The sequence below is a fragment of the Papaver somniferum genome, chromosome 2 (genome assembly GCF_003573695.1).
Source record: "Papaver somniferum cultivar HN1 chromosome 2, ASM357369v1, whole genome shotgun sequence".
Classification (NCBI taxonomy): Eukaryota; Viridiplantae; Streptophyta; class Magnoliopsida; order Ranunculales; family Papaveraceae; genus Papaver; species Papaver somniferum.
Window position 1 is genome coordinate 11474305 of NC_039359.1, and position 7481 is coordinate 11481785.

Genomic DNA, 7481 nt, shown 5'->3' on the forward strand with positions numbered 1-7481 from the left:
AAATTATACCCCTAAGCTTAACACATTACTAAAATACCCTCTTTTGTATAGTGTACTAGCCCTTACGGCACGGGCCTTGATGTTGGTTCATTTTTAATGTCCTATAAAATGTATCCCGAATACTTATCAACTCCGTATGGTCCAGTGTATGTTAAATTTGGCTTGGTCATAGATATTGTAGGGATATCCCCTGTTTTGTTTTCTCTGTTCTATCAGTTAAATAACTAATGTTTCAAACACACTCCATTATCTCAGAAACTTTCTAAAATTATACGCGTTGTGGCCATATAAAATTCAGAAAAATATATACTACAAATAATTTTAAGAGGAGTTTGTATGTGTTTAATATCTTAAATTAAGAAAATAAGTTCACCTACGTGATTTTCTACTTCCTTCCCCATTTCCGATTTAAAACATCTGTACATAATATAAACTTTCTCGGACCTTTTTTACTTTGGAACATATGCTATTGAAATTTTACTTCTGGAAATATATCTCTTGATTTGTAGAACCATATATATACTATTATGTTGCGAAGTCTCTTTGGCAGATAAGTGAATATGGTCACTTCCAGAATCGTCAGCCTCTTTGGCAGCCGTTGGCCGTAACTATTGCATGGCTTTTTATGGTCGATGAGTATGCGGATTAATCGCGATATGTATTTTTCTTGAGAGAAAGAAATCTCAAAACCGACTAATATGTAATTGGGGAGGCAAGATCGAAGTTCCCTTATTTTCATTGCATCTTTCAATGATCGAGTACATATTTTTTGTCACTGAGATGTTTAATAAGACCATATACTTACCTTGCAATGTCGCTCATACAATCCGGTCATCTCTTACACTTGAATATAGGTGCCCATCATCTCCTTTAGAATCGTCAACCTCTTTGGTAGGCATATGGTATAACAATCTTCTTCTATTTTTTCAATGTGAAGTAGTCAGGTGACCAATTGGTGCGGTTTCGATTCTTTTACTACCTCCGGTATTTTTGTACACTCGGAAAGAACAAATTATAAATAACCTGATCTTCCAGCGTTCGTGATGGTCATCGTAATGACATTGTTTAATTTTTCATTCTTTACCGCGTATCAATCCGGAGAATTGCAATCAATAAGAAGAGTAGAGCACGAAGACGTTATAACCTATTCAAGAAAACCAAACAATTATAGAGTAAAACACATAATTCAGGGTGCATTATCCAAAACCATAACATTTGTTGGCGTATTTGATTGATTTATTTATTTTCCAAAAGTGTAACCTTCTTGATTTAATTTTTTCCAAAAGTGAAATCATCTGCTTAGGAAGTTTAAATACGTTAGCTTGGTAATGCCATCTTCAGAACCACTATAGATCCAGTTTAAGATTGGGAACATAAATTAGATTATCATATCATCACGGTTGCGCACGAGATAAATCAGATCCACCAATGCCATTGTAGATCATGACCAAAGGGACTAATACTGAAATGCAAAAAAAAGAAAAGAAAATTACGCGTCAACAAAATGCATTAAGGGCACACATACAAAGATACATGATATACTATTCTCATGTATTGTTTTATTTGGTGTAAGGCTTAATAATGCTTAATCTTCGGCAATGGTATATGCCGAGAAACCTTCGGGAATCTTCTGAACTCAGGGTTTCTTGCGAGGTGGATTATTATCGGCCACAGTCTCATCTTCAGCGCAGATGATTCCAGTATTCTGGGCAGATATGGTTGGAGTTGACGCTGCAGGGAGCAAAGGCATCTTTGCTACAGTGAAGCTTGGGGTATCAAGATTTCTAGGATAAAGGATTTTGGGTACCTGTACAAAACGATTGAGAACCCACGGTGACTCATCCATCTCCCTAAAACCTAACACACACGTGCATAAAATGGGTATGTTCTGGATAATCATGGCCATTGATTTATCTTTCCCAAGACAAATTTGGACCACCACTAACACATGCAAAGTTAGCCAAATAATGGTTTTAGTATATTAAAATAAAATATATTAGATTTAAATATAAAAGAGAATATAATAACAAAAAAAATAGAAAAAATTAATTGCAGACTTAAGTTTGTTCAATCTAAGCTTTATACATGACATTTGTGATTAAAATTAAAAGCACGCGCAACTGCGGGGGGTGGCAACAGTGGTATCATGTGATTTTGTAGTGGTGGCGTGTAACAACCCGGATTTCCGAACTTCTAGCAGACACATGTTCGACCTTGTGGGTCGGTCCGATCCAGCTAGCAAGTCCAAATTTTCGGACCGCCACTCATGTAGGACCAGTTTTTCGTTTTAAAAAATTTCAATGATTCAAGTTCAATTAAGTTTACTAAATGAAATGTAATCTTACTTTTAAAATTAGAAAACTTTCAAATAATAATTATAAAATAAAAAGTATCAAATTAAAATAAAATAACGCTTCGATTAAATTTAAAACGTGATACCCAAATCTCTGTGGTGTATAATAATTTCTTATCTGATAGTCTTTCTTCACGTTCTCTGTGGAAAGGGAGGAAAAAGGGTGAGCAACCACAGCCCAGTAGGAAGTTTCCAAAAATAATAGAGTGCATGAAAAACAAACAAATGTATCAAATACAATAATTAAACCATGCATGGAAGTTCACAACAGTACTTATGCCATTCTGAACCACAAATACTTAAAATTTTCTTACTCAAAATCTTCAATTTTAAATTCTAGATCCTTAATCTAAAATTATTTATTAATGGAGATACAAATTTATTAGTTTAATTAATAGAAAATTTATAATGAAAAAAATTAATATATCATTTATTATGAGTAATTAGTGAAAAACATTATTATGAGGAATTAATTATTTATTAATTATCACCAATTAGTGTGAAACACTAATTAGTTAGGAATTTATTAGATTTTAATCATTTATTATATTAGATTTTTCTTAATGGGTCATTAAATGATAGTTTAATGGGAGGAATTACAACCATAGATTTATGTATTGGGAGAGTAAATCTCAACCACCATTTACATAGGCTAACTTAGCCAAACTGTGGTTTAAGCCGTGCATTGATACTAAGTTACACATCATCATAGGTCGTATAATTCGCGCCATACGCATTTGATACAGATTACTCAGGCACAACTTCTTCTCTTTCATATGACAAATAAATATTCATACAAAAATCAATCTAATAAAACTTCAAAAAAACGATAACCATGTACGAAAAAGTATTTACCCTTAAAAGTATTTTAACAATGGTATGCCAAACCCCTAGAACAAAGTATTTACACTTACAAGAGTGTTCCTTTGCTGAACTCCATCTGAAACCACCTTTTACCAAGGAAAAGTCAAATAGTGCTTTCAACTGTGAAAGAAAAATCTAGGCGAACAAACAAAATCTCAGCCAACGACTGCATTTCAATTCCCAATTTCGAAGTCTCCGCAAGGTTTCATTCTTGCCACTTCGTTTCATATCTAAATTTTTTTCTCTACGCCTTAGCTTCAAGGATGGATTCTTTAAAATTTTAACAATGGTGTGCCAAACCCCTAGAACAAAGTATTTACCCTTAAAAGAGTGTTCCTTTGCTGAACTCCATCTGAAGCCACCTTTTACCAAGGAAAAAAATCCACCATAGCACACCAAACATAGTGTAAGAAACACCAACCATTATCTGATTCTTCTCGTTCTTCTGTATTTTAAATTCCTAGTATATAATTTGGTATTTAAAGGATTGTAGATGAATCTAGATCTCGCTTGTCAGAAAAATTTACATGATAGTATTCTTTCGGTTGGTAGGAATCAGCTAGAAACTAAGGAGCAACTCCACCAAAAACAGGTTCGATATATGAATCGGGAGGGTTTGTACATAATTTACTGATGTGAGCTAAAAATAGGTTTAGCATCAGACACGGTGCTTATATTAAGTGAATTGTTCTTGTGAAAGAAAAATCTACCATCTGACTAAGAATGTTGCTCCTGTCTCTCATAAATCCACCGCCCTTATAAAATTTTCAAAAATGTTAGTAGCTCGAACTGTAAGTAAGATAATTCACATAACCCGTGTAGGGCAGTTCGTCTTGGGTGGGTGATAATTAAGAGTCCAACACGGCAGAAATAAAGAAGAAAATAGGCAAGCATTTCCTAAAGAAAAAGAACTAAACAAATACAGTTATGTACTACAGTTATCTTACACTTTAGTGAAAATATAACTTCCTGATATCTAGAAGCTTCAAACTAAAATTGCACGGTCAAGATTAAGAAACCAAAAAATGCATACACCCATTGTCCCATTGTGGAACAGTTACTGCAATGAGACATACCTATAATATTAGTAACATCGAGATGCACTTGGAATTTGATTAAAACTATTTACCCGTCAATGGGAAACTTTTGATCATTCTATAACTAAATTTGTAGTGTTACCGAAATCATAGTCATTGCTAAAAATAATTTGTAAGATAAAAAAGCATAGGTGCAAGCTTGTTTACATAAATATAGTAGGATACTTGATACCCATTGACACTTTATAAAACAACTGCCTTTCCATACATATTTCCAAGAGCTTTCTTTATAAAAGAAATGTTTGATTGAATTTTCAGATTTGGAAAAAAATAAAAGTCTCGTCCATGTTTCAAATTAGTATCACCACCCCATGTAAAGACAATTAGCTATTTAAAGATACTGGGTGAATGAATCACAATCACATCTTTTTTAATGACTTATATGTCGCTTTTCATGCATTTCAGGTCCAGAAAGTTTCAAATAAGAGTCCACAAAGATATGAATATGTGCAGTATGTGTACATCTATCTAGATAGAAGAAGAAAAAGCAAAATCCTATCCATTAAGTTAGCAAATGGTTACCTCTATAGTGTGTTTTCGAGCTGCACATACGAAAAGCTACCCATTTATTTTTCAAATAATCTGAATTTGATGGTTATTAAAGCTACATGCCTGAGGATATGTTTAACAAAGGTTTTATTGCATATCAAAAGTGAAATTCGATTTGCGCTGAACATAAAGAAACATAGAATCCACAAGTGTGTACAATTGCACAACAAAACATATCTTCTAGTAGCCAAATGCTAAGGTATCCGATAACCAAGTTTAATAACTGAATGGTGAAATCAATACCGAACAAATATATATTTTAGACTTTTTCTCTGGCATATCCAATATAGTGAAATACTACTAATGTTAACATAACTCACCAATTTAGTTGGCAATTTTCTTTGTATCTGTACAAATTGCAATGTTTGTCTTTCATAAACAAAAATGTTGAATCTTCACTGGCTGAATTCCTATGTTGAGCTTCAACCACATCCTCGCGCTTCCATCACTTGAATGACGAACACAATCCTGCTTCCAAATGCCCACTTTTAATCCTTGGATATAACATTGATAAAAGAAATGTGATCTACTCAAGTCTAACAAAGTATCGTATGAACCTAATATATTAACCCTAGAGAACATAACTTTATCTTCTGCAACTTTCGATGCGACTGCTCGCATTCCTTGTCCTCCCAGAACTGAAACTACTGTATTTTGTAACCATCGTATAACCTTATTTAACTCTCCACAACTATTTAAGTTACGCCTCATTCATCCAAACAAAATGGGTGAAGAATATTACCACGAAAGTGATTCCTTTTGCACAAAAGTAATCAGTTACTATATGAACGGTACCCGTATTGAATGTGATGTCTCATTCCTATCAACATCTTTATTAGAAGCTATTACTATGTCGTCATATCGTAGTTTAAGCATTTTTATACGCTATACACATTATGGTTTAGTTTTCAGTACTAACACCCTCTTCGTGCAAACAAAAAACCCAAATAATAGAAATTTCTAGACAAATACTTTAATGAATAACTCAAATTTGTTTCTAGATTATATCACTAACCTCTAAATTCCTGGAACGCTCCATATTTTGACTATTTGATTATTAAAATGTAGACTGATATCAGCAGCACTTTGCACCGTGTGCGAATCCCTTGATTTGAAGTATAATTACACGACCACTATTATCTCTATCGTTATTCCCGTTCAATCAAAATAGATACCAACTCTGATATTCACCAAGTATTGAGGTTCCCAAATTAAGAATCATTTGTAGAAAAACCAAATTGAAATAAATAAAAACACCATGAAAATACTTGGGACTCAGGATGCCATCACCTTAGGATCTGTTGGTGGAGAATCCTGCCTGCCTTCCTCTTCTTGGTGCATCGAGACCCACAAAAGATTGCGTTTGATTTCCTTCTATTGTCAATTGAAAGGATGATGTTTACCTGCAATAAGAGAAATAAAAAATCTAATTGGTAAGAAAATTTTAAGAGGAGATTCACATCAAAAATAATTCATGTCCTATGGCTCTTTACTACTGTTTCAAACTCTGCAATACTATAAAATTTCAAGAATTCAACAAAACTGTTGGGTATTCGAGCTGAAGCTTAAAAAAAAAAAATGGTGAGTGTGAGATAAAGAAATTGAAACCTAAATCGTTGCTGCTTCAGTCACCAAGTCGAAAACTGCAAAAAGACAGTGGGATGGAACAAAACCACAAAGGAATACTAATCTGGTTACCGTCACTCTCTTAATTCGTCGGTCTGTAATTCATGAGGTTTTTATTACGGAAGGTAAGAGGGTTAGGGATGGTTAAGAGGATAATAATAATAGCTGTAGATTTGTCTTTCTGGAAAGTAAATCTGAAATTAATCAAAATGAACCAAAATTTTGAGCCTCAGGGAATCAGAGAACTAAGACTCACAAAATCATACCCGTAATTTGATTTTTGTTCCAGAAAAAAAATTCTGATCGATCTTCCTTGAGAACTAACAAAACTCAAAATAATGAAGGACAACCCATGATTAACAAAATAAACCTCAAAATGGTACCTGTGTGTTGCATGTTTAATGATTAAAGGAAGGAAGACGAAGAAATTGAATATCAGGCAGGCAGCAGTGGATAACGAATAATTTTGAGGGTGGAGATTTTGGCATTGAGATGGGAGAGAGAACGATTGGTCTGTATACGGTTACTCATTTCTCATTCTCAAACTATGGCAAACGTGCGGAAAAAGGGTCCGGCTTGGACAACCACAACCAAGGATTTATCTTTGCGAAGAATAGATCCTGACCACTCTTTACATAGGTAAAGTTATCCAAACCGTGTCATGTAAGGATACCAATCAAAAGGATGGCCCAGATGGTCCTCCACAATTTAGACACATAAAGAATGGCCCAGATGGAGACAATAATATGTGTTTAGATATGCAGTTTAGGCACATAAAGGACGGTCATGATCGAACCACTTAATATGTGCTTTTACATACGGTTACAGATTCCCCATATCAAAGCACAACGGTTACAAATTCCCTCTATTGGCAGCCCAATGGCCTAATTACTCATGAAATATATTAGTACTATTTATCCGAGATTAATTCTTCTAATTCGTTGTGAAACGGTTTCTTTTCTTCTTTTATTCAAAATGAAACGCCTTTAGCC

The 7481-nt window shown here is 34.0% G+C and overlaps 1 long non-coding RNA gene across 5 annotated transcripts; it reads right to left on the reverse strand.

Moving 5' to 3' along the window:
• Positions 1-2459: 2459 nt before the first annotated feature.
• Positions 2460-7057, reverse strand: LOC113346903. 5 transcript variants are annotated; one of them, XR_003358670.1, is made up of 5 exons: positions 6873-7057; positions 6154-6266; positions 5879-6043; positions 5184-5331; positions 2460-2494 (listed from the first exon to the last, which is right to left on the reverse strand). It is a non-coding gene; the product is annotated as an uncharacterized LOC113346903 (long non-coding RNA). The 5 variants fall into 5 exon arrangements; XR_003358668.1 differs by lacking the exon at positions 2460-2494 and adding an exon at positions 3167-3972; XR_003358669.1 differs by lacking the exon at positions 2460-2494 and adding an exon at positions 4002-4277.
• Between the last annotated feature and the right edge of the window lie 424 nt (positions 7058-7481).